Genomic DNA, 17,413 nt, shown 5'->3' with positions numbered 1-17,413 from the left:
TCGGGGTGGCCTGCCTCCTCCCAAGTGGCAGGGTACCACACAGTGGCTGCCGCCCATGTGGAACCTGGATCTGCCATCTCAGGCTGTACCCAGCATGGGCTGGGCACAGGATACATCAGCTGGCATCGGGTCACCTGATGTCAGGATTCTGCCTCCATGCTTGCCAATGCCTAATGATGTATAATTTGTTGTATGTATTAAAAGTTGTGGCCTGTTTTATTCCATACACGTGTTGCGTCATATTTCTGATTCCAGAATGGGTTAGAAGCAGGGTAGCCCCTCTCCCGTGGGTGGGGAAGCATCATTGGTCAGGTGGGGGCAGACGGGCCCTGGGACCCCTATTGGCCTGGATCTGCAAAGACCATTTCCAGTGCAATGGGACCCATGTCATGTGGGCTCAGCAGATGGAGTGAAGAAAACAAAGGGGAGAAATCAATCACTACTCCACTGAGAAAAGGGTCAATTTCATCCCCTTGCCTCTCCTTGCTCAAGGCCACTGACCCATACAGCCCCTGACCCAAATAACCATTCATCCACAGCGAACCCACAGCCTCAAGAATAATCTTTCTGAAGATCAAAAGGTGCTACAGAAATGAAGAGGAATGGGGGAAATCTCCATGTGCTTGCCATCAATAGATGGATAGATACAGGCCAGAATCTTTTCGTACTACAAATTGCTATTAGGAACATTAAATCACTGTATAGCTTACATGCAAGTAAAGTTAAGTTTTGAAATGATTAATAGTTTTACATTACCCTTGCAATTAACTCCAAGAAAGGAAAGTAACATATTTCTTTCTGCTTTGCTATCTTTATAATTTGGAACTTTTTATATTGGTCACCAAAAACCTGAGTGTGTGTAAAGTGCCATCAAGTCGCAGCAGACTTATGGCAACCCTAGCAAGGGGCTTTTGACAAGTGAGAAGCAGAGGTGGCTTGTCATTGCCTTCCTCTGAAGAGTCTTCCTTGGTAGTCTCCCTTCAAATACCAACCCTGCTTAGCTTCAGAGAGATGACAAGATCAAGGTGTACCATGCCACTTTCCCTCCCCACTGGTATATGAGTAGTGCTTAAAAATCTCTGATCAGCATTGTGGAGAACCGGGATCAAATTCTCACTTTCCAGTGTAGTTCACTGTTTGACCTTGGGTTAGTCACTAACTTTCAGTCTAACATACCTTGCAGTGTTGTGAGGATATAATGAGGGGAACTTTGAATGCTTCACTGAGCACCTTCAAGGAAGGATGGGATAAAAATATAATATGTAAAATAATTATTTGGGTCACCAGAGTTGGTGCCCTGACCTGGATGGCCCAGGCTAGCCAGATCTTGTCAGATCTCAAGAAGCTCACCAGGATAGTACTTACACAAGGGAGACCACCAAGGGTGGCTCCTAGAGTCACTGCAAAGCACCAGCCATCATAATTGCTATGCAGAAGTGGGCAGTAGCAAACCACTTCTCTTCATCTCGTGCCTTGAAAACCCTATGGGTTTGTCATATGTTGGCTGTGACTTGATGGCACAATCCATCACTAGAGTATGTACTTTCCCCAAAGATGGATCTTTGGGGAATAAGATCAGTTGGATCTTACAAACTGCTAAGGGAACAGAAGTATGACTTGGTGATTTTCTGTTGGTGCAATTAATCCACTTTGGGGCATGATGTAAGTTCCTTTCCTTCCTTTCAGTTCTCAGCTTCCTTTCTCTTTGCTCCTGGAACTCAAACTCAAGCTCCACTTTGCTATAACATATGAGCACAGGTGCCTGATGTTTTCTTAGTTCTTGGATCCTCTACAGGGCAATTATTATCCTTCCCCTGGTCTAACAGTGTTTGTGTCAAAGGGAGGAATCCATAGGATCCAAGCCACTGTTCTCCTGCTGTCAGTGTTTTCATGTTCTTTTATGCTTTCAAGCGTATCTGTACAGACACCAAACTTGTAACCTGCAATGGAATGCTAAAAAGCAAACAAACAAAATGCTACCATTTAATAGCAGGCTCCTTTTAAACTCATTAACAGAGCTGGCCAATTTGGTAAATGAGCTAGTGTTGTGGCAGAGCAGGAACCAGCCTGAAATGGGAAAAAAAAAAAAAAAAACACCATTGATTCATGAGTGACAAAATACAGCCCAATGTAATTATCTGGTAAGGCTGTCACTGATATTGTTCTCTATCTGGGCTTCCAAACGAAAATGAAGAGACAGGCATTTTGCCACCTTAATGACAATAAAGTAAAATCTGCCGATGAAGGCTAATAATATACTTGCATGATACAGACCATTAAGCAGTCAACTGCAATAGTTCCTAAACAACAGAAACAAATTGAAATGACATTTATGGTCAAACCCTTGTCTTATTAAGCTGTGTTAAATGCTCTTCAGGATAATTAATACACCTTGGAACCAATCATTCAAAAAACTTTACAAATGTCCCTGTTGAGGGTTTTTTTCCCATGCTGGTAAATTAAGTCAGCACTGACTGATCATTGGGTGATTGTAACAACAATGGAGTCAAATGGAGCCAAAATTTGTTTAATTACTTCTATTGCAGCAAAGTCCCAGTTCAGTAATATCCATCCAGCTGACGAATGAGTGATATATGCAGTATATTTTTTTTTTTGGGGGGGGGACAAACAAAATGAAGAAACCAATCAACAAGGGAACACACAGTGTCCATAACTCTGCTTAGGAACAACAAAGAGGATTCAAAAAAACAAAACAACAAACTGCTACCTATAAGGCCTCTTTATGCAAATACCATAGAGGAGGTCTGCACAACTTGTAACCCTCAAAAAGAAACACAGTCTGGACCTAACAGGATCTTGGATAACCCTTTGTTGATCATTGCTGCCTACCTGGGAATATATAAAAAAGAAGATTGTCAAGCTCCTGACAGGCCACAATACTAGGCTACCAGCTATGTTCTGCTTGGTGGTTCTCGGGTTGTCCAGGGTGCCCATTGCATGTCTTGCCTTCAGGAAGGGGTGCAAGACCAGAATGGGTTCCATACCTTACTCCTGTCTTGTCTTATTATGGAGGGATGAGGAAGGAAGCAGACTGCAGCTATATTGTATTGATTAATAATATGTATTACAAGTGGGGGACCCACAAAGACTTGAGAAGGGCATCTAATTTCTCCCTTCCCCACTATTTCCTCTTTCCCAAAGCTCCCATAGCCTTTTTCTGCATCTTTGTCTGCTTCCTGCCCACCAGCCAACCAATTTTTGTTTGACCCCCTTATTCAGCTTTCCCTCCCTCCCCCTGGGACCTTCTACCTAGGAAAATAATGGCCCAGTTGTGCTGTGCCTGCTAGCATACTAAAGCCAAGTGCACAGGGGGAACCCACAAGGACTTGTGGGTGTACCTTACTTCCTCCTTTATCTACCAGCCCACACAATTTCTTCTTTCCTTCCTCCTGGCAGCTCTACCTATATTTCAACTTTGCCTGGTTTCTTGTCTTCTCCCCACACACCAACTACCTACTTTTTATTTGTTCCCCATCTTCAGCTATATTTTTACTTCATTCATAATCTGCCTTTCTTTACAATGGGGATTCCAAGCAGGTTATATAATTTGTCCTCTCCTCCATTATATCCCCATATCAGCCATGTGAGGCAGGTTAAGCTGATAATATGTAACTGCTCAAGGTCACCCAGTGAGCTTCCACAACAGAGTGGAGTTACTAAGCTGGGTCTCCCAGATCCTCGTCTGGAGCTCTAATCACTATGTAATACTGGCCTTCATGGGATAGCTTCTGTGAAACAGTAGCAGCAGTCAGTCTTGGGAGAATCATTCATGGGGCATGGTATAAAGTTGCCCGATGGTTGCTACTAGTTCTCCCTCAAAGGCTAAAATACGCCTGGAAAAGGCCCTGCCACTGCCTTTTATTGAGTGATTTTCTGCATGCTCAACTTACTTCTTATTTTCTTGGCAGTCAATCCACAAGAACTGGAATCAGTTTGGGCATGGTTCTTAAATATGTCTGCCCTCCCTGTGCATTTTCACAGTTGTGGAGTCAGTTAATTTTCTTCCATGTGCCTTAAATAATCAGGATTTTCAAGGAAGGGTGCTGCTGTCATTGGTGGTGTGTCACAGCACCCCTCATTTATTTTTATAAAAAAGACCATAAATATTGATATAATGTTGAAATGATAGTTTAAGTGTGTGCTCTCAATTCCCAGTTTTCATTAAAAACAAAAAGCAAGTCTCTAGCCCTTTCCCTCATGGAGATATAAGAGGAAATGAACATCTCCACAAGGGAAAGAGATAAACTCTTTTTTTTTAAATGAAAGCTGGGAATCCAGAGAACCTGCCTAAACTATCATTACAATGCTCTATTGATATATCAATATGTTAAGACCTTTTTAAAAAACTGAAACCATGCAACTTCAGGATGGGGAGGAGGAGAATCGTGTGACAATGACGACAGTCCAATCTGTTAAAAGTGGGGTTGAAGTGGGGGTTAGTGGGCAGTACAAATAAAACCAGTGCAAACATTACTCATGAAGAAAAAGCCAACTAAAAATTGGCTTCCAGCAAAATACTGGGGTAAAAGTAGTTTCAAAAGAATTGGGAAAAAATGGGGACCCCCCCCCTGAAAAAAACAAGAAGCAGAAACTAAAGACACAGGAATACATGTAGAAATCAGAGGATAGACCAAAGCAGTATGGGGCCAGAGTCGATAGAAAAAAACCCTTGCAGAAAAGCCCTGACAGGAATCAAAGTTTGAAAGCTGGCAATACTGTTTGGTTGCCTAGCAACCCCCACAATGGCCACTGAGGGCATTTGTTCCTTAAAGCTACAGGTGCTGCTTCTATTCTTGTGTGAGGTTTTAACCCCCCCCCCCTGCTCAAAGTTGTTTCTGGGAGTTTTGGCTTTTTAAATTTTAGATTCTTCTGAAAACCTGGGGCTTTTTTCAGGTCTGGATTTAACTATCTACAGATTTGGTGACATTGAGAATGAGATATACTGATGTTTAAAACTTAGATTACCACTTTTTCTCCAAATGATGCTTAAAGTTATCATAGCCATACTTTAAATTTTGTATACCCCAATAGCTGAATCTATGACATGAGCAGGCCTTATACCACCTCACTTCTTTGTTTCTTTCAGTTTTCTTGCCTTCATGCCCACTGAACTCTTTCCTATCCCTCTCCCTCTTGTCTTTCCATCCTACTCACCTGTAATTTCATCTGTCTCTATTGCCATCTACTCTGGGGTTGCCAACCTCCAGGTACTAGCTGGAGATCTCCCACTATTACAACTGATCTCCAGCCAATAGAGATCAGTTCACCTGGAGAAAATGGCTAGTTGGGCTATTGGACTCTAGGGCATTGAAGTCCCTCCCCTCCCTAAACCCTGCCCTCCTCAGGCTCATGACAAAAATCTCCCGCCAGTGGCAAAGATGGACTTGGCAACCCTAATCACCTGGAATCACATTACAACTAGACTTGCTTTTCGTATTTGCAAAGTGATTTCCCCCCCGGGTGAACCCATTATTAGAAAAGTTCAGACCATACCAGCATGTATTGTGACCCTGGAACCACTGAGTTGCAAGAATGAGACAGGAAGTCATTTGATATAAAGGTCATATAGCAGAAGCAGGGGAAGCCTGGACCAAAACAGACTGGGATAGGAGAAACGAGCAAAGCACTAGAAGGTATACTGTAGTCAGTAACAAGCCAAAGATTGGAACTATGGAAAAATCCTTTTCACTGCCACCCTGCTATTCTACCAAATATGAATCCAAAGAGAGGCAAAACTCTTGCTCTCTATGCACCAGCCTGCTTTCTCAAATCACTCCACCTAAGGAGGCAGTTGGCTTGTATTCCATTCATTCTTCCTCCTCCTGTTCCAGTCATTCAAAGTTTTTTGAGAACTACCAGACACCTACATTGTCTACTGATTTTAAATAAAATGGTATTCTGCAAGCAAAAAGTGGAATTACCTTAAGCAGCAGGAGCTAAGCCACTTGATAACAGAACAGTGTAATGGTTAGACAGCCAGGGGGAACTGGGTTGAAATCCCTTCTTTGCCATGAAATATGGTTGGATGATATTGGCCAGTCATTCTCTTTCAGCCTAGCCTCCCTCACAGTGCTGTTGTGAAGATAAAATGGAGAAGAAGGGATAAAAATGCAGCAAATAAATAAAGCCAGCATCATGAACAAATGCAAATAAGGGGTTCACAAGAATATCCACTGATATCTCAGCTAAAACGTACCCCTTTAAAATTTTTGGATGTCTATGGAGGGAAGGAAAGGCAGCTAGACCTAGATGCCCTGATCTAGCTAGGGGTCATGTAAGTATGTAAATATGCTTCTGTGTATATATTGCTAGATGAGTCATCAAGCCAGTGCTGCCATTATGATTCCTCAACCTGGTCTTCCAGTTAGGCCGGCATATAGGGGTGAACCCTTATAAAAATATCATTTTAATTTTGTATCATAATTTCAGAAAGGGTAGAATTATTGTTTTCATTAAATGTTGGGAGTGTGTTTATCTCATCAGAAAATCATTCCAGGGAACATTTTTGTTTTCATTAATGTTGACTCAGATGTCCACCCATTATTTCCAATGGAGGGGAAATGACAGGTATTCTGGAGTAGCTGTTGTTGTTTTTCACCAAATGGAACGAACATTTTAGAAAATTTAGCTCTCCTTCTGTACTAAGTACTCCCCAAGTTTCAAGTAAACTGGACAATTTCCTATTTCCGTTGTTTCATATGCAGAAAAACGGCAAGAAAATGGTGGGTTTTTCAGAGTGGCTTTTTCACCAAATGGCACCAAAAATTCAGCAAACCTAGTCCTCCTTCTCTAAAATAATAAAAAAAAAGTTTCAAGTAAATTTGACATGAAGAAGGTGGCCACAAGCATCCTTCTCCCCACATGGGATAATGATTTTTGGTGTACCTGTTTTAAAATAAATGACATCTCCTCCCCACAGACACAGACACACACCAAATGAGCAACAGTTAAAATAAGAGCAGTATATTAATAACACTAAAGCAACTCCCCTTACACACACACTCTAGGAAACACAAGTGTGTCCCCTTCATAACTAACCCCTTCAGGGTTAGTCCAGGCAAGGGTTCAAGATAAGAGTCCACGGTCCAGGCCACAGCCTTCATACTCCAAGCAATGTCCAGGAATGGGCCTCCAAAGTAATCCAGAGCTTTTTCACAGCCCGCAGCACACCAGGAGCAGTGGGTGGGGAAATGCAGCACAGGGTGTTGTGACTGGGCAAGGGCAGCTCTGCTAATCCATCCGTGGAATTAGATTGTCTAGGAGACCCACCTGTCTTTCCCCTTCCCTGCCTTTTGCAGGAAACACTAAAAATTGCAGACAGAGAACTGAGAATTAGCCCTTTGATCTGATTCTGGGACTTTCTGATAATTATCAGCTATGGATGCCGGTCTCCCGGCATCAGGCAACAAGAGTGGGGGAAGCGTAGAAGCCCTGGAGAGGGTGTCTGCTATCATCATGTTTGCCCTTAGTGTAGACAATCTTGAAGTTGTAGTTATGTAACTGTAACAGCATCCTTTATAGTTGTGTTGGGGCCTTTCCAACAGGTCTGGCTAGAATGACCTCTAGGGGCTTATGGTCTGACTGGACTATCACTGGGGCTCTGACTATATACTGGTGAAATTTGGTCATGGCAACAGTTTCTTTTCGATTTGTGCATAGTTCCTCTCAGACTCCGTCAGTGCTCTGGAAGCATAAGCAATAGGTTGCTTCTGTTGAAACAGGCAAGCACCTAACCCATCTTTGGACGCATCTGCTCTCCTTGATCAAAATATCGAAGTATGGGAGCAGTCGAATCGGCTTGTTTAAGACTATTCAAGGCTCCTTGCTGTTATGGTCCCCATTGCCACAATTCATTGTTTTTCAGCAGGGCTCGCAGGGGTGCAGTGAGGCTTGATTCACTTGGTATTTATTGGGTCAGGTATTGTACGATACTTAAGAGTCTCTGGAGGCCTTTCTTGTCCACAGGTGTGGACATCTTGTTGATGGCTTCCATTTTGTCATCATCTGGTCAGATGCGGTCTTTGGAAAACACATGTCCCATATACTTGATCTCCTCTACTAGGAGCTGTATCTTGTCTTTATTAAACTTCAACCCCCTGTGCTGAGCCTGCTGAAGAACTTGCTGAAAAATGGTGTCATGTTCTTCTTTATCAGCTGCCGTGATGATCATGCCGTCTGCAATTATGTGAACACCCAGAATGTCACCAAAGCATTCATAATTCTTCAGCTGAAATACTTCACTTACATCTGAAATACTTCACTTGCAGACCTTATAAGTCTGTTGAAGTGGCATCTTCCCCATGGGGTATTGAAGCTACACAGCCCAGTGGATTCCTTGTCCAGTTTTACCTGCCAGTAGCTATCCTTCTTCTCTAAAATGATAAAGTTTTTTACCAGCTAGGTGTTTCCTGACGTCTTCGTTGGAATGGAAAAGAGGTGCTGCAAAGCTGCTTTGTTGAGATCACGAAGATCAAGACAAATCCTAAGGGAGCCATTTTTCTTTTGTGTAATAACAATGCTGCTGACCCAAGGGGTGGGCTTCGTGACCCTCATAATGATGCCCTGAACCTCCAGTTAGCGAAGGGTATCCTTATAGTTATTCAAAACAGAGTAGGGGATTTTCCTGCACTCATGGATGACAGGAGGGACTGATGAGTTGAGAAAAATGTGGTGAGCGCCAGGAAATTGGCCCATGCCTTCAAAAACATCTGAGTAGTTTCTGAGGAGATCATCCCCAGGTCGAGGTACAGTGCAGGGTACCAAATGACTAGCCTGAGGAGATCCAGGCTGATGCAGGCATCCCTTCCAAGTAGCTGGTCGGGGGTGGGGGTCATCACTATCGATCACATAAAAGATCATCTGGGCCTTGTTAGGGCCTGCACTACATTGGGCAACAATTGCCCTACTGGTTTTATGCGGGCACCTCCAAAAGCAACAAGCATGGCTGGTGATTGCATGATGCATACTTTTCCCCTCAGCGATGCAGCCATTGCAGCAGGAATACTGTTTGCTTGAGCTCCAGTGTCCAATTTAAAAGTACCTTGCTGCTAAATTAAAACTGTGTTGGGATCTTTTAATTGCCTTACTTCATATTTTCTATTCTTTTAAAATATAATCAATGTAGTGTCACTATCAATAGTTGTACCTTCTTTGTAGGTTTGTTTCATTATGCAGTATAATGAAAACCCTAAAATAAAAACCTAAAAATGAAAATAATTTTTAAAGGGTTTATTTCCTTTTTGCAAAACAACAACAAAAAACAGTTAATGCCAATTAATATTCAGCACCTTTCTGCAGCAGAAGAGATTTATAAATCAACCATATGACCTATTTAAATTGTTCCAGATCTGCAATTTAATGTCATGCTTTCTCAAACAGTATTTTAAGAGGAAGGGTTCTTAATTATTTTGTGTTTTGAGGAATAACGACAAATTCATTTTCATTAAGGGAATCTTATGTTTTATTCCTGTACCACACCACTTCAGAAACTGCAACACAACCTGTGCTTTAATGCATGAGCATTACACTGTTTTTCACAGACAAACACACCACTGGGAGTACTGCAAAAAGATAGCTGTGTCCGTTTCCAAGTCAGCCTTCTAAATGAGTGTAACTTTTCCATTTTCATCCTTTTATTGGGTTCCCTGAGTGCTTATGCTGCTTTACATCTATAAATTAATCTTTGCATTCAGCTGACTATGCTGTGAAACCAGCATCCTTCAGATCTAAATGGAATTTTCTTATTATTGGGTATGGAGCATTTTTACTGAAATTACAAGGTATATTTTAATACAAATGAACAAAGAGGGACAGAGAAAGAGGTATATTTTAATACAAATGAACAAAGAGGGACAGAGAATGAGCCTCATGCCCATGTAGAGCTCTGCCTGCCATTAATGCCACCAGAAATATTGCTTCAGCTCTAGATCATGGCTATTGTTTATGCTGTTACTAAAAAACGGAAAGAACTTCAGGTTGCACTTATATCAAAGAACATTATGCAGCATCACATTTTCTCTTTTTCCTGTGTATTGATCTGGTTTTGTAGTTCATAACCTTTGGGCTCAGACAATAATTTTTTGGGACTTAATTGTTAGGGGCTACTTAGCATAGTACATGTTCCACGACTACCAATTGGAAAAGCTTCTGCATGTCAACCAAAAAGTTTGGGAGGTGACAATCATGTTAGTATTGTGTCAATGCATTACATCACTTCCATGAAAAAACCCAGAAGTGATATCATTGTGTGGAACAACACTCTAGGATTTACCCATACACCATGCCCTTGTCTAGTGATGTCACTTCTTTGCCAGAAGTGACATTAATTGTGATACAGTAAGTGAACTGGAGGCCCTTTGGCTGTCTTCGGGTCCAGTATTACTCCCTTTAAGATGGCTCTCCCAGACTGATGTGGACAGGGTCCTGTCTTCTGTGAAGCCAACCACTTGCCTCCTTGATCCATGCCCATCCTGGGTGGTGAAAGCCAGTGCAGGGGGGAGTACGAGCTTCCTTGGAAGACATTATAAAATTGTACCTGTGTTCAGGGGTCTTCCCAGGATTATTGAAGGAAGCAATGGTGAAGCTGCTCTTGAAGAAACCATCACTGGATCCTCTTGATCCTGCCAACTACCACCCAGGTGTCAAACTTATTGTTCCTGGGTAAGGTAGTTGAGAGGGCGGTCACGGAGCAGCTACAGGAATTCCTGGAGGACACATCAGTCCTGGACCCATTTCAGTCTGGCTTCCAAACTGGTCATGGGATGGAGACCATGCTGGTCACTCTCACAGATGACCTCCATAGACAGTTGGATTGGGGTGGCACTGCTGTTGTTGCTTAACCTCTCAGCAGCATTCACCTGGTCAACCACAAGTTGTTGACCCACTGCCTCACCGGCTCTGGATTATGTGGGACAGTCTTGCAATGGCTGACCTCATTTCTCCAAGGCCAGGGATAGAGGGTGTGTCGTAGACCAGCCCGAGCTGTCCTCCTCCGAGGAAGAGGAATGGGAACCTGGGCGCGGTCCTCCAAGGACCGCACTGGAACAACAGGAGCAGGCATTAGAGTCACCAGGACCCATGACAGGAGATGAGGGCTGCTCTTTCTGGCAGCAAATAGAGCAGGAGAAGCAACAGCAGCAACAGCAGCAGGACTCCTTGCCTGCAAGTTCTCCCAAGCCGGCTGAGAAGCAGAGAATTAGGGTCCGGCTTCAATTAAGAGAAAGAAGGCAAAATGCCAGGTGGGCCTTGAGAGAGAGAAAGGTGACAATTAAGCCTAATCAGGACGGAGTATAATAAGCTGGAACTGATAGGCTAATAAAAGGCCAAACAGTTTGCCAGAGCTCTTGTGGGTTCAACACATGTTGAAGGCCACTGACTGAGATGCAAACAGGACTCCAAGCAACTGTAGTTATCTCAGTTCACACAGGCGTGCAAACTGCAGTCTGATCTGAGAAACAAGGAGATAGAGCTGGTAAGTGCTTTGTCTGCTAATTACCTTAGGCTAGCCCGATCCCTGGGAAGAGAAAAGCTTGTGTCAGGCTCTGGTCGGCACAGCACTCCCATTGCTGTTGTTGAAACCAGAGGCCAAGCCTCCTGCCTAGTTCCTGCCTGCAAGCTACACTCCTGCCGGAGCACGACAGGGTGGCAATTAAGAAAAAGATTTTGTCATGTTACCCCTTAATGTGTGGGGTTCCGCAAGGGGCGATTCTCTCCCCTAAGCTCTTTAACATCGATATACGCTCCCTCACCCAACTAGTCAGGAGGTTTGGGCTGGGTTGTCATCAGTATGCAGATGACACCCAGCTGTATCTGTTGATGAATGCTTGGCACTGTCCCCGAACATCTGGCCTGGGGTGGTTCAGTCCGCTCATGCTGCTGGGTGTACCTGCGCCACCACTTCCTGGTTGAGTTCCCGACCTCCCTGTGCCTCCTCCCCATGCTGCGGCCACCCCCGCTTCTGATGCCATCGCATGCGCCGGACCTGCCAGCCTCTCCTGGTATGTGTGTGGCTCTTTGGTCTCCCCAGTCTCTCCTGGGCCCCCAGCCTCCTGGCCTTGGTTGGGGGATGGGGCAGAATGGGAGGTGAGTTGGGCGGCGGGGCAGCCTGTCACACGACAATATATTATATAGTGTTTATGGTGTTTTATTATGCCAGCTTTGCCAGGGGAGGCAGGGTACAAATAAAATTTATCATCATCATGCATCAGCATAATACCAGTGAGCCCCCACCATTTCTCCCTGCCTCCCTGTTAGGCAGCAGCATTAGGGAATAGGGGGCCTCACTGAGAGGTCTCCAGCTATAATGTGATTCCTGCCTCCCCATTTATATGCCAAGTACTCCATACTCCAGAGTATTTGCATTTCATCACATTGACTGTTCCACTAGGACATGCATTGTGGCAGTAGGCATGCAAACCATTTACAGCCCACTTAGATGTGGCGGCATCTGAAAAAAAAGCACAGAGAGGGATGAGAGGCTTCCTTACCCTGACCTCCCACAAAGGCTCTCTTGAGTGAGGCCAGGTGTGCACCTTGACAATGGCAACGGTTAGAGTGGAGGGGGAAAGTCTGGCGCTGGACTTCAGAGGTGCCCCCCATCAGAAGGCCCCCCTGGAGAGGGCAGCTAGAGGAGCCATAGAGGCGAGCCTTCCCCCGCAGAGAGCAGAGTTGGAGCAAGAACCATGCACAGTCCCTGCAGAGAAGGGAGTTGGAGCGAGAACCATGCACAGTCCCCACAGAAAGCAGAGTTGGAGCAAGAACCATGCACAGTCTGCACCACTCGGGCACTGGCATGGCCGCACCGTCCCCCTCCACTGACTACTGCCGCCGGAGTAACTGGCCTTATGCTGGCGCCCAGGCTGTTTGCACCGGCATATGTGCCTTTTACTCCTATGCACTTTTGCCACCCAAGCTCAGGAATGGGTCATTAGTGGGGGCCAAGGGAAAGAGTCAATGCAATGCTAACTTATTATATACAAAATCTCTACTGCCCAGAATACCTGTCTGTTAGAGACACTCCTATGAACTTTTCTTGCAGAGATCATTTTGTTTGATGTAGTTAATTCTTGACCCAGAAGCAAACCTTGCATAAACTCTTGCAGTACATGGTAACTATAACCAGTTACTGCCTGTCTGAAGTGGATAGATACCCATCCCCCAAACTCCAGCATCCCATTGGTAGGTCCTAATCTGCCAGCTGGGAATGACAGACTTCAGAGCAATGTCTTCAGTGGGCTGCATTATAATTGGCTCCCTTGTTGTTTATTACTCTTGGCAGTATCACCTGCTTGACTCATTTTATTTCAATTACATTTTTAACATTCAATCCATCCAGTGGATTTGCCCCCTCCCCCTCTTCCAATGTCTTATTCATTCCTTTCCTTTCCTTTTTGTTACTGTCAGACTGTTGCAGACCCTCTTGGGCAAAGATGAGCTGTTAATATGCAGAGCATCTCGCTTTGTAATCAGTAGTTCTGAAAGGTTGTTATGAATGTTCTCCAAGGTCTACTACAAATCATGGATATGTAGAAAGCCCTACTCCATTTTGAGTTGGATTTCCATCCGGTATATTTTTTATTTTCTGCTCTTCGCAGATAGACTTGTACTCCTGTGGCAATATTAAAGCCCAGCTAATATATCTGTCATTTAGCCAAAAATGATGATACTGAATGGTCTTCCAATTTGATTCAAGTGGACTTTGCTTTTGTGGGGTGTATGTGTACACACAGAAATACACATTCACATACCATAAAAACTGCAATATCTTGCTTATTTACATGTTCCCCTTAGACACATTTCCTTTTAAAAGCCCTTCTGCTGCAGTATATTCTTTCACTATCCCCTCTAAGGAGATGTAAAAACAGTTTAATGCTGTGGCTTCTATACCATTTCAGACATAACTACTGGGATCTTTAGTAATATTTAAAATATCCTTCTATTGATGCAAAGTCCTCTAAAGCTCCTCCAAGTCCTTCATAAATCATTAATTAGCCTGTAATGCAGTGACTTGCAATGGGAACATAAAACAGTACAAAAGAATATTGAAATGTAACTCTCCAAACTTGTGTTCTATAGAGAAATTCCACTTACCCAACCCCCATCTTGGTCATGGAGTTATTATGCCAAATAGTTTATTTTCAGGGAAGGCAGCTGAGGGCACAGAAAACAATATTTCTAGTACAAATCTCTGCAGTGTGCTACAATTTACTTGACTGAGAATTGACAACTATGCAACTAACCAATGAGAGCACTCAGGGGGTCCTTTACACAAGGTTCTGCCTCTCTGAGCCAAACTAAACATGGCAGAGAACTCATGGCTGCCACAAGTTCACTGTCCCCATATTTAAATGAATTGACATGCCACAAGGGCCCAATCCTGACAGAGGTCATGCCATGGGGCTCTTTCACCCCAGCCCATGCCTTATCAAGTGCCAAAAGAACCATGGAGGGGCTGTGAATCAGCATGTTCTTTGGGCTGAACAGCCGCAATTCATTACTATTGGAATTGTTATCTGATGACTAGGTTGCTTGCATTCTCATGGCAACCACAATGTTTGAAATAATGTTTCTTTGGGGAAGATTTATCTGCACTAGATCAGTTTCACACATACTACTGCCAAGACAGTCTCCCCCATCCTATAATTATGCATTTGACTTTTCTTACCTAAATGCAGAACTTTACGTTTATCTCTGTTGAAATGGCATGCATTGCAGATACTCCAGAACAATATTTTAGAAATCAAAACACGGAGACAGCATGCATTTATGAACCCTTTCCAGACCAAAATGCCTCCAGAACACCCCAGTAGGGCTGTTGAAAAAAAAAAATTCAGTAAAATTCGGATTCGGCAAAATTTGGCCTGTTTTGATTCAAGAAAAGCCAAAGTCTGAACTCCCCCAATTCGGATCCGTGGAATTCAGCACCAAGTTTCGAGTTCAGAAAAAAATTCGGCCGAATAAAGCCATTAAAAACACATTCGCACTTCTGCGGTTCTGGGGGGGGATTTTTGGAGATAGAGGTCCAAAAATTTCAGCGTAGCTTGAGGGGACCCTTCTTGCAAGAACCCCCATGTTTTGTAAAGATTGGATCAGGGGGTCCTGAGATATAGGGCCTGGAAAAGGTCTCCCCAAATCACCAACAGGAATAAAGGCATTAAAAACACATTCGCAACTTTCCGCAGCTCTGGGGGGGCATGTTTGGAGATAGAGGTCCCAAAATTTCAGAGTAGCTTGAGAAGACCCTTCTTGCAAGAACCCCCAAGTTTTGTAAAGATTGGGTCAGGGGGTCCCGAGATATGGGGCCCGGAAGGGTTCCCCCCAAAATCGCCCACAGGAATGAAAGCATTAAAAACACATTCACACCTTTCCACGGCTCGGGGGGGGCATTTTTGGAGGTAGATGTCCCAAAATCTCAGCATACCTTGAGGAGACCCTTCTTGCAAGAACCCCCCAAGTTTTGTAAAGATTGGGCCAGGGCCCCCCGAGTTATGGGGCCCGGAAGGGGTCCTCCCAACTGCCCATTGGAATAAAGCCATTAAAAAGGATGTACTAAAACAAATGACAAGTCAGCCCATTGGAAGCAATGGGAGAGGCTGCCCAGCCCATTGAAGATAATGGGAGAGGGGAATGTCAGCTGACTTGCATTGACTCCACTGAAGTACATTACAGGGAATGTACTAAAACGAATGACAGGCTAGCCCATTTGAAACAACAGGAGCAGCTGCACAGCCCATTGGAAACAATAGGAACCAGCCAGAAAGAGATTCACTGACCCACAGTTAACTCCACACGAAGTTGGCAACCGGTGAAAACAGTTTTTAATGCCTTTATTCCTGTGGGTGATTTTTTGGGGGGGACCCCTTCCGGGCCCAATATCTCAGGACCCCCTAACCCAATATTTACAAAACTTGGGGGTTCTTGCAAGAAGGGTCACTTCAAGCTACACTGAAATGTTGGGACCTCTACCTCAAAACATGCCCCCCCAGAGCCACGGAAAGGGGCGAATGTGTTTTTATGCCTTTATGGTTATGCTGCTGATTCGGAGCCCCCGAATTTGCCAAATTTATTCGGTGATCACCCCGAACTCACTGAATTCGGCTCGTTGTTTTCCCGCCTTTTTTTAATTCGGTCCCATCCGACCTAGAAACCGCCAAATCGGGGAATATTCGGCTGTTTTTTGGTTCAGCAGGAACCGAATTGACAGCCCTACACCCCAGAAATCAAAACGTGAAGACAGCACATATTTATTAACCCTTCCCAGGCCAAAATGCCTCTGAAACACTCTGGAATGGCCTAGAATGGACATTAAACAAATAACAGGACCACGAAAAACTGTGGGATGTGTTAAAAGCCCTCCAGAACAATATCTGGAAACTAATACCCAGAAATAGTGTGCATTTATTAACCCTTTCCAGGCCAAAATGCCCCCAGAAAGTTCATCTTTCATTTTTAATAAAGCAGTTGAATATACCATTATGACATAACAGTATGTCTCTCTGGTTCTCCAAATTCCCAGCTTTCTTTAAAAAAAAAAAGTGTCTAGCTACCTTTTTTGCAAATATGTTTTCCCCTCATATCTCTTCAAGGAAAGGGCTAGAGACTTACTTATTAAAAATGAAAGCTGGAAATTCAGAGAATCTGCAGGATACATTGTTATAACATAAGATTGATATAACGATATTAATGTGCTGATAAAAAGAGTCATAGTGCCAGATGGAGTGAACTACTGCTTCTGGGGACAGGGGAAGATAAGATGGCTGTTGTATGGGTTGGCCTAGCAAAATCCTACCCACATTACAGCCATCCAGGGCTTGCTGAGATCTTTCTCACAAATTTGAAGCAATTTCACATTTGTTCACAAGGGGTGCTGTCGTTTTATTGAATTTAGAAAAAAAAAACCTATCCTCTAATAGGGATTTGTATCACTAGGATTGTGCTGGGTTACACAAAGGGGAAAAATGGTGCTTGAACAGGGACAGCACCATTCTGTGGTATATTGATATTGCGAGTATCTACTTAGTGAAGTTGCTTTAAAAATTGTATAGATAAATTTCTATGATAGCAATGGATCAGTTTGACTCACAATACTCAGTTAGGCTGAGTGGGATTCACTCTGAAGTTACTGATGAAGACTTAATAGATGCTTTGAATGAATATGGTTAATAGATGCTTTGAATAAGCAAATTTCAAAGAATTCAGGGTGCAAGACTAGGTATTGCATTGTGTGAATATAGTAAAAGGTGTGCAGCTGAAATGATAAGGTCTGAATGTAAACAGTTTAAATTAAATGGCAAATGGAGTGTGTTCCCTAGCAGGTTAGGAAGAATACCTTTTAGTGATGATGTAACACCTGAAGGGAATTTGGTCACTGAACCAACAGCTAGTATTTCACCTG

Source organism: Euleptes europaea, chromosome 2 (genome assembly GCF_029931775.1).
Source record: "Euleptes europaea isolate rEulEur1 chromosome 2, rEulEur1.hap1, whole genome shotgun sequence".
Classification (NCBI taxonomy): Eukaryota; Metazoa; Chordata; class Lepidosauria; order Squamata; family Sphaerodactylidae; genus Euleptes; species Euleptes europaea.
This window is presented reverse-complemented; position numbering follows the sequence as displayed.